The sequence below is a fragment of the Sinocyclocheilus anshuiensis genome, unplaced genomic scaffold (genome assembly GCF_001515605.1).
Source record: "Sinocyclocheilus anshuiensis isolate Anshui unplaced genomic scaffold, SAMN03320099.WGS_v1.1 scaffold396, whole genome shotgun sequence".
Lineage (NCBI taxonomy): Eukaryota > Metazoa > Chordata > Actinopteri > Cypriniformes > Cyprinidae > Sinocyclocheilus > Sinocyclocheilus anshuiensis.
In genome coordinates, this window is record NW_015558623.1 from 1,529,733 (window position 1) to 1,542,311 (window position 12,579).

At 37.2% G+C, this 12,579-nt stretch overlaps 1 protein-coding gene across 7 annotated transcripts in view; it reads left to right on the top strand.

Moving 5' to 3' along the window:
• LOC107680700 (forkhead box protein P1-B-like) overlaps positions 1-12,579 on the top strand; it is a 220,939-nt gene that overhangs the window by 29,963 nt on the left and 178,397 nt on the right. For 4 of the 7 annotated variants that reach the window (XM_016476714.1, XM_016476713.1, XM_016476722.1 and 1 more), the window contains exon 3: positions 8,724-8,827. The exons of 2 other annotated variants lie outside the window; for them this stretch is intronic. The gene's annotated coding sequence lies outside the window, so the exon portion shown is untranslated. Of the gene's footprint in view, positions 1-6,775; positions 6,795-8,723; positions 8,828-12,579 lie in introns of those variants that run through there. One more of the 7 variants, XM_016476717.1, reaches the window with a different exon arrangement.

A 12,579-nucleotide genomic window follows, 5' to 3' on the forward strand; every position in this document is an offset into this window, starting at 1 on the left:
TAGTGGAGACTGCAAGACCTGAAGTGGGTGTGTCAGATATAGGGAGACATACAAAATGTGCAGTGCTAGGGGTACTTCATGGAGAGGTTTGAGAACCTCTGATGTAGGCTATTTACTGTATTCTATATACAGTACCAGTCAAAAGTTTGGACACACGAATGGGAGGTGTGTCCAAACATTTGACTATACTGTACTGTAATATAGCCTACACATAAAGAATATCGGCCGATATATCGATATCGGTCTTTTTTACTCCCTAATATCGGTATCGGCATCGGCCCCCCAAAAAACCCTTATCGGTTAGGCTCTTGCAGGCATTATGCAAATGTGTTACCCAGTGATGTGTAGCCATCACGGAAATGGGATTCGAATGACTAACGACTCGTTCGGGCTGTTTAGAGACGATTTTTTCTTTTGGGAGGCAATAACTTTGTTTATTGTGCACTTTCAGCTTTACAACTTTGCAGATCGTTTGCATGCATACAACTACATTACACACTGCATAAAAGACAATATTCCAAATGGCATAATAAGGGCACTTTAATAGTGAATATGTGTTCCTTATTCTAAAGTGTTATCGGAGCTTTCCTTTTACACCAGCTTTTTCATTTAAAAGGGATCGCAATGCTAATTACATGGTCTTTTTTTCCCCCACTCATATTTATTTTTATTTTTTTTGGTAACCACTGATATAACAGCCCATATTTGAATATACTTTGAGGTCATCAGCATTGGATGATAATCTTTGATAGTTTTCTATAACATATGCATCTATTGTTATTACAAGGGCAGTCCATCACCCCACTCTTTAGTTACCCATATGAGCCATTAAAAACCCATTTTGGTCTAGTCACCACAGTTTTGCATTACAAACACTCAAAACAATCAGCATAACTTTTAAAAATTAAATGTGGAGGAAGCAGAAATCATGGAATAAACTTTTTAACATTCAAATCCAAATTCAACGAAGTGAATTAAGAGGCATCTAAAGAGAAAACATATAAGTTATAAAGCTTGATAATTACTGTTCCACTCTGTTCATTGTGTATTCTGTGCCTCCTATCATTTGCATCCTTAAGTTTAGATGGTACTCCAAACCCTGCTGTATTCTACAATCCCAGTCTGGTGTATTCTTCAATTTCTGAACCGCTTGCTTGGATAAATATGAGTTGTCATAATCGTAACATAGGACCATTCTAGAAGAAGTCTTTATTTAAAATAGATTGCCGGTTGTAAATATGCTTACAGAGATGCGTTTTCGCATGGTTAAACATCACAGGCTTGCCCTTTATCAGTGCGTTTGACAGTCTCGTCGTGTCGCGTGCACCGCACAATTTGAATGACAGTGGTAACTGGCAGTCGAATAACTAAATTATTTAGTCATGGGTTTTAAACGGGCACGACTGCAAATGGATGTCAAGTAAATGATGCAATTTATTCCCCCTTTCCTCCTCCTCGCCAGGCGGGCTGCCATGGGATTTCTGCCAGCCTTAAATAAGTGTTACCCAGATGGCACTCGCATGACGCCCACTTGGTTACAGAATTGTTCCGCGGGAATAACTCTGCTTGCCACAACAAGCAATAGGTCAATTGAGCAGCGAGTGCCTGTTGCTTGACCCGTTTTGCATATGCAAATCTGCTAATGTTGTATCATTTCGGTAAATTCCAGGGGAAGGCAGGCTCTCGGGGCTTCCTAAATGAATTGGAAAGGAGCCCAGTTAATGAGGGTGGAGGGGAGAGAGGTGAAAAGAGGAGATGTATGCTTCTCTGCTCACTTCCTTCTGAGAGTACATCATTTCCAAGTGTCTCTGCTTTGCGCGAGCTGTGGTAAAGGGAAATGTCTGTAGTTGGGTTCTTGTAGTAATGGGATAATCCTGTGGGCACTAGGATAAGTGATTTTTCACCCCTCTCTCTTGCTCTATGGTCTTTTTGAACACAATTCTATTTTTAGGAGGTGTGGAAGACAATGCTGTGGAGTTTTCTCTCTCATTTCACTCCCTCAAGCTCTCTGCATCCCCTTTTGATATCTATTTATTATTCTCTCTTTTTCTTTCCCTCTCTTTCTGCTGTGTCCATCCTTTTCTCACTTTCACCTTCCAACCCAACCACTTTTATTTTCTGCCACACTTTTACACTTTATGGCATGTAGGTAGGCACGCTATGGCTGTGGCTATGCAATTTTTGTTGCTTGTGAGAATGTACAAAATGAACCTAGTGAAGGCTTTTCAGACCTTTGTCACAATTGACAGTTTTGACTGGCCGTTCTACATCAGTCTTATCACGTTTTGACATCCTTAATGACAAAATTGAAATGGTACTGCAATATTATTGGCAATGCCAAAGAAGTGTTAGATAATATCAGAACTTTTGCTCTGTAACTTCATAAGCAATTTCTTATGATTCTTGAAATTTGTCTTAGCAGCAAAATTGTGGCAAAACTCTTACAAGTGTGCGCCCTGGCTTAAGTGAACGGTGTCCTCTGCATCTCCCCTAACATGCTACAGCTGTAATCGATGCTGCCCGGGCCGACAGCAGGAGTAGGACAATGTGGAGATGATTTTCTGCTGTCAAGACTTAAGTAAACAATCCAACAATCCATAGCTCCAAAACCTTTACAATTCAAGCTCAGCTTACAACAACCAAAGATCTTGTTTTCATTTTGCATGTTTTTTACCAAACATATGCTCACCTCATAAGAAGCTGCAAGTCACAATTTTTTTTGGCAATCTGTGACATTTTGTAATGTTATAGTATAACAAACGGAACATTTTTGGTTGCATTTAGATCCCGTAGATACCAGGATTGTCAAATTCAGAATTGAATTGAGAATGCCTTTTTGATGCTTATGGATTTAATTGAACTGCAAACAGAATGCAGAATTGTAATTTAAATTTTTAGAAAGATAGATTGATTTGTATTTAGTTTATATATTTCATCATATTTAATAATTTGACCATGATGCAGGAACACTTCATTTTGCAGGAATGCATTACATGAGTTGATTCTCTTTCAATTTTAATTCAGTAAATGTTCCATTCAAAACTGTTCCATTTGAACTTCAGAGTGACCAATTTAATTCAAATTTAATTCAAATTCCAGCTCAAGAAACATTTTTAATGCTTTATCAAAAGTGTGCTTTCTCAAAAAAGAAAGAGAGCATGTTGGTGGGGATATTTTTGTTTGTTAAGATGCCTTCATATCGTTGGTGTTTTATTAAAAATCAATTAAAAAAAGTGAAATTGTCGGTTAATAAATGTGCCTATGAAATTTGCCTAGAAAGGGGTCCAGTTTGGGCTTTTCTAAATATATGCGTGAAGGGAGGAATAAGTCGAGGGAGGATTGAATCTGTCTGTTTGCATTTGATTTTGCAATCACTTCTCTGTACTGTAAGATACCAGTGTTGTTGTTTTTTTTTTTTACAGGCAGTAAAAATTATTGTTTTAGCACCTTACAAATAACAGCAATAATAACTGGATGTGCATATAACATCAATCATCAAAATGTAAATGTTGCGGATTCTCCTTTGGAATTTAATTATATCGCAGCTTGTAATCGACTATAAACCCAAACAAAACAATCAAAATACATATTAACAGGCTCAGCATGATAAGGAAACAATCTTCTAAACTGAGATAAACCATCTCACGTATTCCTCCAGCAACCCCCTCACCTTGTATTTGCTCTTTTGTGATCTCTTTGAAAGCATCAAAAGATGCAAGCGCTCTCTAATGTTTCTCTTCCTCATGCCCAGAGAATAACCCCTCAATCACACTGCCAACATTCTTTTTTAAAAGCGCAAAGAAAGATGAATTTGGGCCATAAAGGCACGTATCACAAGGGCTTTTTATCCTAAATGGTCCTTAGAATTGTTATCTATAGGGATGGCGCATTCCCAGCACTGTCGTGTTCAATCAAGTGTCCACTTAGCCGCGGCCAGGAGTAATTGTCCCCAAGTGGGCCACACACTGACCTGTTAATGTCTGTGTTGACCCTCTAACCTTGTCAGCACGTCTAAGAGAAGAGCTCTAAATCATTCTGATCTCCTCCAGCTCTTCCCGTGCTGCCGGGTCAAAAGGGAGATCGCCGCAGGCAAACCACTCCCTTAAATTGTCCCATCTTGGGTAGGTCATTGTCTTGAGGATGAGGTCCAGATTCAGGATTCACACTTCTTTATTGCTGCACAATCATGGTGGTGGTAAATGTGTTCAGTACTGTGGAGTGCAATAGCAGCTGAAACACCTACTAGCTAAAATGTAACTAACTGTACAATAATATGGTATGGTAATACAGTAAAGGAATTAAAACACAGTATAAAGAGTACTTGCTGTGAGCAGAAGACTTATAATTTCATTTTAGTATGACTGGCACTTGCATATGCAAAACTTGCCGTCACAATGCTAGTTTTTGTGGTTGGATGCAAGAGCATTGCCGTTTGGTTGCTAAGGTGTGGCTCATGTTTACGCACTGATGTTTAATGTTTAAGAGTTAGGGGTTTTGAAAAACCACCAGCACCACTAATACATTTTTTTCTGTGGTTCTTTTCAACACCTGAGTTTCTTATGTCTTTTTATCATGAAATATTTTTCACCGTATAGGGCCAGAGAGGAGATGGTCCAGAATTTGAATTTGTAAAAAATGTAAAAAATAATAATGTGCATTATCTGAGTATAAGAAGCACAGTTTATGATACCATTATTTTTTTAGATATTATTCTTGATTTGAAATGTTTCATTTTATAAAACAGTTTACACACTTTACTATCCCATGAGACCACAGCAGAGGACTTGTATATGGTGCAACTGCGATGCAACTGATGCTTGTAGGCCTTTTTAAGAGAGTCATTGAATTGTTCAATCATTCATTCAAGCGATTCATTCAAAAATGCTGATTTATTCAGGAATGAAATGCAACTTCTGAGTGTTTGCTCAGAGATCCGCAGGATTACTTTGCTGTGGCTTTGTTTGTAAATATTTTGTTGGTGGAAAAGAAGTAACTGGCAATAATGCATCTAAAATGTAAGTTACTCCGTATTCTCTTTTAGTTTATTGCACTGTTGTGTAAAAGCAATATCACATGCGCAATCGTGCTGAGGCTCAGAACATAGCATATCAGATGGCATTCTAAGATAAAATAATTCCTCCGCAGGATTAGCTAATGCAGACACAACTAGGAGTAAGCAATTTCTAGGAGTTTCTTAATTTCCTATAAGTTTAAAGTTTCTGTGACTATGCTGAGTCCCGATTAGCCTGGCATAGCAACAGCGGCAACCAATTGTGCGAGTTAGAGGTAGGGGCGCGGGGGCTAGTTATTTGACTGGCCAATGGCAGCCGGGGAGAATTGTTTTGAGAGATCTGTGTGAAAACAGTTTATTTGGTATGCTGCTAAATGATCTGAATCAGATTGGAGAAGTTTGTTTTGTAATAGTGTAATGTGAAATATTAGGTTGAAGGTTTAAAATTGCTCTGTTTTATTTTAGATTATGTGTCTCCTTGTGGTGGATGGGTAGACCACATATTTGATATAAAGCAGAAAGAATACTGTATAGTGTGTTTCTATCACACAGTGTGATTTTTCACACGTCTTTTCGCAGTTGTGGGAAACTTGACACACAAATAATGGCAATTATCAAACTACTCTAAAGTGGCTGGTAACTGGTTTCTGTCTGAGACTGACAGGGACGGTAATTTGTGTGAAATGTGGATTAAAACCACATGTTGGAGATGCCTAGGTGTGTTGTATTGAGCAGTTAGTTTGCCCCCAAAATTATGTCGCGGAGTCAAACCTGTGAGTTCTTGCGTGCCCTGAGGACGATATTATTGCTTTGAGGTTGCTCATTCATACACAGAACATACATATATCAATCAACATTTGTTTTTTGTGTTTCTTTTAATATTCCTTTGGAATTTTGCATAGTTGCACTTTTTGCATAATGTATATATACAGTATGACCCCTTAATTTTTTCACGTTTTATGGTGGAGCCTTGTGTTAAAATGAATGCTTTAATGCTGGATACTTACTTGAAATGTAAGTTAGACCCAGTTCCCAGTTGTTTCTAAGTAAAAATACATACAAATAAAACTATTCTTGACATACAATTATAGTTTAGAACTATAAAATAAATGTGGATTTTACACTGGATGACTAGTTGTTCAAAAATTCAGGGAGTCGATTAGTGAGTGAGACTAATTTATCAAGGTTTTTAAAACTTTATTTAGGTTTTTAAAACTTTGTCTTGTTGACAGCCATACGCAAACATGTCTTTAGTTGTGTTTTACACATTTGGTTTTGTTTTATTTTCCTTCCTGTTTGTAAAGATGACATTTTAAAGGTTAATGTATGTGGCTGTTTTGTTGTTGTTGTTTTTTTTGCCACTTCCTCTCTTTCAGTGAAGATCAGATCATCCATCTCTATCCTGGAGTAGCTTCCACCTCTCTTTCACTTTCATGTGCCCTAGCTGCTCTTAATACTACAGTTACTACTCCCTCCTACCTATCTCTCTTTCTCTCTCTCTCTCTCTCTCCTTCTCTCTTTACCTGTAGCTATTTCCTCTTGCTCCTTTTAAACTCCCTATTTTTGGAATTCATTGATGTGAGAGTCATAAATACCAGTGAGGGGCCAGAGGGGTCTTTTGGGATCGTGTATTTTCTTCAGCAATGACAAGAACGCGGGAGGCTAATCAAAGCGGCTCTTATCTGAAGCTTCTTAGCACCCGACGCGGAACAGAGGAATGCGGCCAGCTAAGGGGGTTAGCGCAAGCTAAATTCCACGCAGAGGAATGCCATGGAGATGAGCTGTAATGCAAGGGTTGATTTTATTGGGTCTGTTGGGGACATACTGTGAATATTCGGCTTCTAGGAGGGGACAGGCCAGAGTTTGTATGTAATTGAGAGTTTTGGAATGTTGAAATTGTACCATGTTGATCTGATGTGACAGATATAGCTAACTATTTTTGAAGCTTTTTTTATTTATTTTTGGTTTATTTATTTAATTTATTTATGCATTTAGCAGATGCTTTTATCCAAAGTGACTTACAGTGCATTCAGGCTATACATTTTTTACCAGTATCTGGTGTTCACTGGGAATCGAACCCACGACGTTTTGCGCTGCTAACGCAATGCTCTTCCATAGTATGGAATTAAAGGAATTAAAGTATGGAATAAAATACAGAAAATGTGGATAGACATAATCGTTTTTTTTCCCCACTAAACGAGCACAAGGAAATATTTGAAAATAATTTATATAGTAATTGTCAAAATAATTAACATTTATATTATTATTTATAGTAATTTATAATTTAATATAATTATAATAATTTTAGGTTACACTTTATTTTAAGGTGTCCTTGTTACAGTGTAATTATACATTTAAGTACTGAGTTATATTAATTAAACTACATGTACTTACTATATGGTTAGGGTTACTTGCATGTAATTATGCATAAATAATTGTTACATGTGTAACAAGGACACCTTAAAATAAAGTGTTACCTAATTTTATAATATCATTTAGAATTTTTAAGCACTAATATAAAATGCCAACCAAAACAGCAATATGTAATAAATAAACAGTAATATTAATAAATACATAAAAACAGTATTATTAATAAACAGCATATATTTTACTAAGCATTTTATAAGCATATGAAATCTTATCCAGGGACGTATGTAAACATTTTTGAGTGATTCCAAGTGAATCAATGAACTGATTCATTAAAATTGACAGAAGTACTAATTTGCAGAAGTTAATCAAATTTCCCAACTCGACTGGCACTTGCTACTCATGTTTAAGCACAATTAAGATATCTCTTGTTGTGACAAATGTAGGCGGTATGCCGTGGTCATTTGAAAAGTTAATGGGCAAATAAAACGTTCATTAAAATCATTGCTATATTCACGATGTTGGTTCATTTTATATTGCCATCAAAATACTTCCAAATACATTGTAAATATTCAGTCTATCGGCCAGCCTTCTGTTATAGCGTGGCGACATTAGCTGAGCAATTTTCCCTTGCACTAATAAAACTCCACCATGCAGTCCTGTGCCGGGTTAACGAATGACAGACACTCCTCTCCGTCTTTGTCACTTTCTGTTTCTGTCTTTTTCTCACCTTCTTTAACCCTCCGGATTCTTTTGCCCCCCTCCTTTTTCTGTCACTCTCTCTTTTTGTCTTCCTTTCGCTCCTAATGATAACACTCTCAAGTAAATGCTGACCTCTGCAATAGGCATTTTACTACGCAAAGCACCTCCACTGATGCTGATTGGTCACAGCTATGTGTCACTGACATACGGGATCTGACAAAATGTTCCAGAGAATTCTGTCAAGTAGTGTGTGTCCACAGCTTTTCCTTAGATGAGTCGTCCCTCGAGTCACTGCCATTCTTTAGAACAGCAATGCAGATTTGAACTAATTATCAGACGCTCTGAGTAAATATCACAAGTGTCAGAAATGCTTGCTGTTGAAAATCTGAAAATGTGTTAAGATGCATTTAGGTCAGTTCTGGAATTAATTTGTCACCAAATTAAGCATTTGTGGTTGGATTTCATCACGTTTTTGCCTTTTTCCTTTCTCATTTGAGTCATCATCCAGGTTTATGTGGGTTGAGTGAATTTAAGGGACTTCCCCCACCTTTAGAGAATGGTATCAATTCCTGTTTGTAATTTTGCTGAAGTTAATATGCTCTTGTGTCTCTCTCTTGTCTTTTTTGCTCATTTTGTATTTCAGATTGAGCTGGCTGCACCGTATCCAATGGTTCCGCCCCTTTGTTCCCTTTTCTGAATTCTGATTGGAACAATGGAACATCAATCCAGTCCAAACAAGTGACTTTGGTATGTTATCTTCAGAATTTTTCCTTGAAACCACGCAAATGTATGTTTTCTGCTGTGCCACCTTTTTTTTTTTTTTGCATAGTAGTAAAACGGATGTACAGTATGTATTTTACTCTGACTACAACCAGTTTTTTTTTTTGCTCAGAGGTTGGTGTTTCATATGTCAGAAGACTTGATGATTTTATATGATGTATTTTATTGAATTATCAACTTTTGATTTGGAATTTTCTCATAAAATTTCCTAGGATAAATATAATTAGATAGAAATGAAGCCGGTGTTGACATATAGTAAGTGTGTTGTGGAAGAATTTGATGAGAAATGTTCTGAATTCATTCTGAAATCTCTACTTTTGAGACCTTGTTGAGATGTTTTCTGAAACTCTAGGCGTCAACAGAGTCTCTGACTGCATCTCATTTCGGAGGCTGTGTCCTCCGGAGGTCGCATTTGAAGGCTGCATACGTCATCAGGGCAGTCTCATTTAATAAAAGTAGCCGTTAAATTGCAAAGTAAAAAAAGAAATTACAGTATTTTACACCTCACAATGAATAACAATCAATTTTATTACGGTTACTTTTCTTAAATAAGACATCCTTGGTGACGTATGCAGCCTACAAATGCGACCTCCGGAGGACGCAGCCTCCGAAATGAGACGCAGCTTTTATTTGATCTCCATGAATTATTATTTGTGAAACAACTTATATCTGGCAAATTTGAGTGTAGTTTGAGGCATTGTCGAGCTCTCTTTCTGAAATTTTAGAGGGTATATGAGATTATTGGGGTCTTTTTCTCAGAAAAATCAGGAGATTTTTTGTCTCTATCTGCACAGCCTTTAACCTGTGGATATTTAGTATCTGGCAACTTTGAGCACAATTTGAAACATTGAGATCTCTTTTGTACTCGAGACATGTTAGATAAATTGAGTTGTTATTTTTTATGTCATGTTGAAGAAGAAGGAAGCTTAAGCAAGATCTCCATTTAAATCTCATTAATGTCTCAATTTTTTTTTCTCCTAGACGGCAAAGAGATCATCTTTCTCTTGTCTACGAGAACACTCATCCTGAAACCCCAAACTTTCTTAAGAACTTTTTTATCTGGGTTGTGTTTGTTCTCTTTACCCAATGGTTGGTACTTCTACCCATTTGCCTTTGACCCACTTTTAGTGTCATTGTCCAACTCTCTACGCACACACTCTAAAAAATGCTGGGTTGTTTCAACCCAATGTTGGGTCAAATATGGACTAACCCAACTGTTGGGTTAAATTTTGGTTACATTTTTAAATTAACTTTTTAACCCAACAGTTGGGTTAGTCCATATTTGACCCAAAATTGGGTTGAAACAACCCAGCATTTATAATTAAGCACTATTTAATGATAGAACTTTAGTGATTAGAACTAAAACTTGGTAACCATGTATGAATGCATATTTGTCATTTTAACTGAACTTAGAAGTTGTGGTGATGCTTAAGATATTGTTGGTCATTCAGGGTTTCTGTAAAAAAATGTATAATAGTAATTTATATTTTTAAAAGATAATACTACTACTAATTCTAGTACTATACTAACAATATACAACACATTAAGGATTGATGAGCTGCTTGGTTCATGAATATTAATCACGTTGTCTGCTTTCGCTCAAACTGATTTGCTGAAATCAAAATCGGGATGGTAATAGATGAGCGCCAGCCAATGAGATTGCAGTTTGCGCATTAGTTCCGCCTAATACCGGAGAAACGGGCATATCTCCTGGTTGTTCTTAAAAGCTGAATAATTCTAAATAAACTAGTTATTTTGACAGGAATTACATCCATTGAGCTGAATTGAAATAGTACAGATCACTTGACGGAGAATGAAACTCTCAAGCTCTCAGATTGTTCAGTGAGTGAAAATGTATCTATGCTAAACTTGTAATTAGCCTCTAACACACACACAGGTAAAATCTAAGAATTTATTAGCCAATGGCTAACAATAGACATTATTTAGTCACCCAGAGTGAAGATATAGTCGCTTATGCGAGTGATTTACTCGCAGTGTAGAGGGTTGCTGTCCCTTCACACTTATGTATTGCCGTCAATGACTAGTCTTCCTGTCATCTTCACTTTGCAGCTTTGTGTGAGCGTGCTTGTATATTTGCAACTGGCAGAACACTTCTGTGCCATAGATCTGGCACGGTGCCAGTCCCCACCTTTCCCCCAATTAGAAGCAAACATGACATTTGTGCCGAGGTAATGGAATCCTTGCACAATTAAATCCCCCACTGCGAAGTGAAGTTGCTCCTTCCATCCCTCCATCCCTCTCCTTTCCTTTCATCTGCAGGAGGGAAGGCCGTGATGATGAGATCATCTCAGCACGCTGCCCCTTTATTCTGCTTTCCGTGTCACTTTTTGTTTTTTACTTATCCACATAAACATCTCTCTGCCTGGCAATTAATTACCACAAATGTCAATTAACCCCCTCCTTCTTAAAAAAAATATATATTGTTGGAGAATTAAATTTCAATTATAAAAATTACGTTGGAGGGCGGCAACATTAAATTGCTTTAATGAATTGTGCTGAAGGTGACAGTTGTTATTTTGCAGCCCGTCATGGTGGGTGGAAGGATGAATAGAGGAAAACAGAAGGATGGGAATGAAATGAGTGTTGATAAGAACAGAGAGGATGCATTTCCTGCAGTAACGGTAGCCACTGTATGTAATGCTTCATTTGTGGGATACAGTGGGCAATGGTGTGAATCATTGTTCTGTGCCAGCAAAAGAGAAAGCACTTAGGGGTCTCTCTTTCTCTGTCTATCTCTTCCTCTCGTCCTTATTTGACTTGCACAACTGCTGATGGTGCATTTGCCCACCGGTTGTGCTCCAGGTCCGTTCCTCCATACATTATCATATTTAAAGGAATAGTGCATGCAAAAATGACAATTCTGTCATCATTTACTCACCTTTATGTCATTCCAAAACTGCATGACTTTATTTCTTCATTGTACTAGTTCTTTCCATGCAGGTAGTTCACATAGTGGCTGGCGCTTTCGAGTTTCAAAAAGGATGCAAAGAAAGGTGAAAGTATCAAAAACATGGTCCATATGACTCATGCACTTTGATTCAGGTTTTCTGAATTCATACGATAAGTTTATGTGAGGTACAGTCCAAAATATACGTCACAAATAAACAAACAAAAAAAACCTTCCTGTGCAGTGAGCTGTTAATCTGATTATTGATTCAGTGAGTCGAATTCAAGAACCGAACTTTGGTTTCAGTTTGATTCATTAACGAGTCATTTAGACCTGTTCTGAGAACTAAAAGAACCGATTTTGGCTTCACAAATAGTGAGGATGTTGAAGAGAAGATTTTTGTATTTGTCTGCCAGACTATAAAATAGGGCTGGGTATCGTTCAAAAAATGTCGATACCGATACCTTGACTTCGATAACTGGTTCCTGAATGATACTTTTTTCGATACCAATTTTATGAAATCCATTTTAACAAGATTACATTACCTCATAAAATTATTTTTTTGTTTTTTTAAAACTCATCTCCTGAGCCACTGCACAAAGGAACAAAATGTAACCAACACAGTAAGTCAGTGCAAATAGTTTTAATAGTTCAAATAGTGCAAAATGAACAGTTTTAAGTCAGTATGTGAGGATCACTGCTGCATACTTAAGATCTTTAAATCACTCAGCAGTTCTTCAAAAAAATGAGCATGTCTGCTTTTTCAGGAGACAGACAAGCCCTCTCTTCAATGATGTCCTCAGTTCTAATG